Source organism: Elephantulus edwardii, unplaced genomic scaffold (assembly GCF_000299155.1).
Source record: "Elephantulus edwardii isolate Elephantulus edwardi_28Jun2011 unplaced genomic scaffold, EleEdw1.0 scaffold00002, whole genome shotgun sequence".
Classification (NCBI taxonomy): domain Eukaryota; kingdom Metazoa; phylum Chordata; class Mammalia; order Macroscelidea; family Macroscelididae; genus Elephantulus; species Elephantulus edwardii.
The window spans coordinates 7,569,940-7,576,268 of NW_006399752.1; positions in this window are offsets into that span (position 1 = coordinate 7,569,940).

Below are 6,329 nucleotides of genomic sequence, written 5' to 3' on the forward strand. Positions count from 1 at the left end.
TTTTTTTTAAAAAGGATATCTAGTGTGGTGGTGGAAATGAGGGAAACCCTCGGTGACTTGGCATGGCTTAGTATTACAGTTAATTATACCTAATGATCATGAAGATAGATGATACAGTGCATGGCAATTGTCATTCTGTTAAACAGATCATCAGGGTGGACACTATAGTAACTAACAATAGCTTTCAGGTGATCATAAATCACACTAGAGCATTGCTCCTATTTTATCTTGTACGTGATTTTACCCTTTATCTTCCTTCCTTCCCCCTCATCTTTCTGAGTGATTAAAATTTGTTGTTATATGCCGTTGAGTCACCTGTGATTCATAGCGACCCTCTGTCCAACAGCTCTGAAGCCTGCCTTGTCCTGAGCCAGTCTCACTGACTTTTTGACACACCGACCCCATTGTTATTCCAGTTATTTTTGGACAATCTTCAGTAGAATCTTGCTTGCATGTAATAACAATGATACTGTCAGATAATTTCCACACTCTGTTGGATCACCTTTCTTTGGAATGGGAACAAATATAGATCTCTTCCTCTCAGTTGGCCAGGTGGTTGTCCTCCAGATTCCTTGGCACAACTTGGTGAGTCACATCCAGGGCAGCGTCTGTTTGTTGAAGTATGTCAATCGGTTTGCCTTCAATTCCTGGGCCTTGCTTTTGCCAGTTCTTTCAGAGCAGCCTGAACTTCTTCCTTCACCACCACAGGCTCTTGCTCATACGTTGTTTCATGAAATTCTTCTGTATCCACCAATTCTTTCTGATGACTCTGTATACTCTTCCCACTTTCTTTTAATGCTTCCTGGATCATTTAATTTTCTGCCCAATGCATCCTTTAGTATTGCAACTCTAGGTTTGAATTTGTTCTTCAGTTCCTCCAGCTTAAGAAATGCTAAGTGAGTTTGGCCCTTTTGACTTTCTGTTTCCAGCTCCTTGCAAATTTCATTGTAATATTTTGTCTTCCTGTGCTGTCCTATGGAATCCTCTAGTCCACTCCTTAATATCTTAATTTCTTCTGCTTGCTTTGGCTTATCTGTGCCCCAGTGCAATATTTAGAGTTTCTTCTGACATCGTTCTAAGTCTTTTCTTCATGCTCTGTCTTTTTTAAAAAATTATTTTATTTTATTATTATTTTTGTGTGTACTGTCAAATCAGATCAGACTGGTACAGGAGGAGATTGCCCCTCCTTCTCCAGGAGAACATCTGGTGGATTTGAACTGCGTACCTCTGGGATTGCAGTGCAGCTCCTTCTCTGTCTTTGTAATTACCTTTTACATTTTTCCTGGATGATATTCTTGATATCCTCTCACAGCTCATCTGGTTTTCTCTCATTAATGTCCAAGGCCTCAAACCTGTTCCTGAGATGGTTTTGAAATTTCAGGTGGGATAGACTCAAAGTAAAATTTTGGTTCGTGTGGACTTGATTTAATTTTCCTCAGCTTCAGCTTGAACTTGCATATGAGTAGATGGTGGTCTGTTCCACAATCAGTACCTGGCCTAGTTTTCACAGCTGATATTGAGCTTCTCCAGAGATTCAACAGAGAACTAACTGCCTGAAGTGCAGGCTGGATTTAGAAGAGGCCATGGCACTAGGAATATTATAGCTAATGTCAGATGGATCTTGGCTGAAAGCATAGAGTACCAGAGGAATGTCTATCTGTGTTCCATTGACTATGCAAAGGCATTTGGCTCTGTGGATCCACAACAAAATGTGGCTGACTCTAAGAAGAATGGGAGTCCCAGAACACTTGACTGTGCTTATGTGAAACCTATACTTGGACCAGGAGACAGTTGTCAGAGCACAGAGCAAGGAAACACTGCATGGTTCAAAATTGGGAAGGGTATGCATCAAGGATACATCCTATCTACATATCTTTTCAATCTATATGAAGAACAGATTATCCAGGAGGCTGGGCTTTATGAGGAGAAGTATGGCATCAGGATTGGAGGTAGACTCATCAACAATCTGCATTATGCAGATGACACGACCCTGCTTGCTGAAACAGAGAAAGACCTGAAGTGCTTGCTGCAGAAGGTCAAGGACAGCAGCCTCCAATATGATTGAAGCTCAACATCAAGAAAACAAAGATTCCCATCACTGGGCCAAGTGGCAGCATCATGATAGATGATGAAGGAATTGAGATTGTTGACAGCTTCAGTTTCCTTGGCTCTACAATCAACACTTTAGGTACCCGAAGCCAGGAAATTAAAAGAGAAATTGCATTGGGAAGTCTGCTGTCAGAGACCTCTCCAAAGTTCTGAAGAGCAACATCAGTCTGGAGACTAAGGTGAGCCTGATACATGCCATGGTCTTTGCAATTACTTGCTATGAATCAGAGAGCTGGACAGTGACTAGGGATGATAGAAGGAGAGTTGATATTTTTGAGCTGTGGTGCTGGAGAAGAGTACCATGAACATACCATGGACTGCTAGGAGAACAAACAGGTTCGTCCTGTAGAGGGTGAAGCCAGGCTTCTCCTTGGAGGCAAGAATTCTGAAGCTTCATCTGACATACTTTGAACCTGTTATAAGGCAGAATCAGTCCTTGGAGAGGGACTTCATGCTCGGGAAGGTAGAGGGACGGCACTGGAGAGGAAGATCCTCGATGGGACAGATTGATTCAGTCACGGGCAATGGGAATAGATGTGTCGGAGACAATAAGATTGGCAAGGGATAGAGCAGAGTTTAGGACTATTGGACATAGGGTTACTATGAGTTGTGGGCAACTTGATGGCACATCACAACAACAACCATTGCCCTAGTTATTATATCAATCTATCTTATCTGGGGTCATCCTTGCCTGCCCTGTCCCTCTACCCTTGTGAGCATGATGTCCATCTTCAAGTATTGGTCTGTATAGTCACATGCCCAAAGTATGTGAAACAGAGCTTCAAAATCTTAGCCTCCAAGGAGAAACTTGGCTTCACCCTCTCCAAGACAGACATATTTTGTTTTCCTGGTGATCCATGGTATGTTCACAACTCTTTTCCAACACAACAATTCAAAGACATCAATTCTTCTTCTGTCAGCCTTAGTCATTGTTCAACTCTCCGATGCATAGCAAATGACTGGAAAGACTATGGCCTAGATCAGGTGCACCTTGGTCTCTAGACTGACATTGTTGTTTCTCAGTATTCTGAAAATGTTCCTGACAGCAGATTTACCTAATACAATTTGTCTTTTAATTTTCTGACTGCTGGTGCCCAGAGTGTTGATTTTGGAGCTGAGCAAGCTGTAACTGTTAACAACCTCAATCTCTTCTCCATCCATCATGGTGCTGCCAATTGATCCAGTGGTGAAAATCTTTGTCTTCTTTCAATTCACACAATAAATAATAGATCTCCATGCCTTCTACAAAGGATCTGTGAAGAAAACACACATGAGAGCTGCACCATTCTTGAAGAGGAGATAGAGTGTAATTCAAAAATAAAAAACAGAGCTTCACTTCACAGAGTTTACCACATTTATTTGGGATGCCAAAGGCTAAGTAAGCAAATTCCAGTGAAAGGATTCCATTAAAATACCCATTTTTCTTTGCTTCTTGAACTTTTGGCTAAGATGAAGTGTAGAATATCCATTTCTTATCTTTACCCTTGTTCAACCACCTTTGGATACAAAATGTTTCTACACCTCAAAATATATTCCAAATACATAAAAACCTGAATGCTGAATTGGCACCAGTAGGAAAATGAATGATCCTATTTTGAAGTGCATTCATGTGGTTTGCTTGCTCTCTTCCGTTCTCAGAAGGAACAGAAGGGGGATTTAAACACAAGACCTGACAAGTCAGTTCCCCTTTTAACAAGAAAAGGGGTTTCAGAATGTCAAATGACTTTTGATGACATCAATAGCAAGACGAGAAGCAGAAGTTAACTCTGACCAGCGTGGTCACAATAGAAATGAATTAGTATTGCCCATGCTTTATACTTGGGCTGGAATCTAGTTGCTTAAGAAATTTTATGTCCATTAAATTAATAGAACTTATAAATTATTAGGATGCAAACATAGCCAGTAGAGGTCCTTTTAATTGTTGTTGTTGTGCGCTATCAAGTCAGAAACAACTTATAGGTGACCCTCTCCCAGGTCCTCATAGGCAGTAAATCACACAGAAGCTTATGGCTCATTTTTTTCTCCTGCAGAGCAGCTAGTGGATCCAAACCATATGCCTCCAAATTGACTGTGCAATTGCTTACCACTCACTATGTCACCAGAATCCCCTTTTAATTATTAATATTCTTAATAATGACTGTAAATTCAGTTATTTAATATCAAGTCAAATTTTGTTATGCTAGTATTAAAATAGACTTTGAAGGAAGTCTGTAGACCAGTGGCAAATCCAATGTCTTATGTAGAATTGGCAAAAAACAAGGCTCCAGGAGTTGAAGGAACATCAACTGACATATTTAAACAGAGAGATGTTGCCCTGGAGGTACTCACCAAGTTGTGTCAGGAAATCTGGAGGAGGGCTCTCTGGCCAACTGGAAGAAATCCATATTTGTTCCCATTTCAAAATACAGGGACCCCGACAGGTGGGGAAATTATCGAGCAGTAGCAAGCAAAGACTTACTAAAGATATTGCAGAAATGACTGGAACAGTACATCAACAGAAAACTACCAGGAAGATCGGCTGGGTTTAGAAGAGGCTGTCGCACCAGGGACATTATCACCAATGTCAGATGAATCTTGGCTGAAAGCAAAGAGAACCATCAGAATATCTATCTGTGTTTCATTCAGTATGCAAAGGCATTTGACCGTGTGGATAACAGCAAATTGTGGCTAACCTTGAGAAGAATTGGAATCCCAGAACACTTGAGTATGAGACTGATATTTCAACTGGAAAGCAGTTTTCAGAACAGAGCAAGGAAACACTTCATGGTTCAAAATCAAGAAAGAAGTGTGTCAGGGGTGCGTTCTGTCTCCATAACTTTTCAATTTATATGCAGAACAGATCATTCAGGAGGCGGGGCTTCATGAGGAAGAATGTGGCATCAGGATTGGAGGAAGATATATCAACAACCTATGCTATGCAGATGACACAACCTTGCTTGCTCAAACTGAGAAGGACCTGAAGCATTTTTGCAGAAAGTCAAAGACTATAGTCTTCAATACAAAAGAAGACAAAGATTCTCACCACTGGGCAAAATGGTAGCACCATGTTGGATGGAGAAGAGATTGAGGTTGTTAACAGTTACAGCTTGCTCAGCTTCATAATCAACACACATAGCACCAGCAGCTAAGAAATAAAAAAGTACACTGCTTTGGGGAAAGAAATTGTCAGGAACCTCTCTCCAAAGTTCAAAAGAGCAATGATGTCATTCTGGAGACTAAGGTGTGCTTGTTCAGGCCATGGCCTTCATAACTACTCGCTATGCATCAGAGATCTGGACAATTACTAGAATTGACAGAAGAATTGTTGCCTTATATTTGTGGTGCTTGAGAAGAATATTGAACATACTATGGACTGCCAAGAGAACAAAGAGGTTTATCCTGGAGAGTGTGAAACCAATGTGCTCTTGGGAGGCAAGGATTTTGAAGCTCCCTCCATCTTGCATTCTTTGGGCATGTCACCAGGAGGGACCCATCCTTGGAGAAGGACATCATGCTTGGAAGTCTGGAGGGACAGCGCAGATCAGAAGACCTTGGATGAGATGGATTGACACAGTAATTGGGGTAATGGAAGTTGGTTTGTCAGAGACAGAGGGACTGGCTCAGGATAGGGCAAGGTTCAGACCCTGCATAGGGTTGCTGGTGCTGCATGAGTTGCTGGTGACTTGATGGCACAGAACAACAACAACAAGTGAAAAAGAGTTCCTTATGGGAGCTCCAGTGCCTAGTGGTAAGAAGTTGTACTGCAATTGCAAAGGTATATAGTTCAAATCCATAAGCTGTTCCATGGGGGAAGGTTGGGCAATCTCCTGTCATATGATTTACTACTGCCTCTGAAAATCAACTAGAGAGTCAGCTATTGGTAAGTTCTGACTCGATGGCACTCAACAACAACATGTAGAAAAATAGTTAATGCAAAAACATTTACCATTATTACTTTCAACCAGGGGATATGGATAGTTAGACTCTTTGACCAGGCTCTCTGTGGAAGAAATCCATAAACATTACATCGTGAGCTAACATGCCAACCTAGAGTCTCCTTGTCCATATACAAAGTCCTCTGACAAATGCCCAGTATCCATATGATTTACCATTTTCATTCTCAGAAAAGGGAGAAATAAAAGCTTTTGCCACCGCCTCCCAAATTTATTCCAAATGTAGTTATTATTAAGAATGATACATCTAGAACTACCAGAAAAAAACTCAACAGAGATATGGAAGAA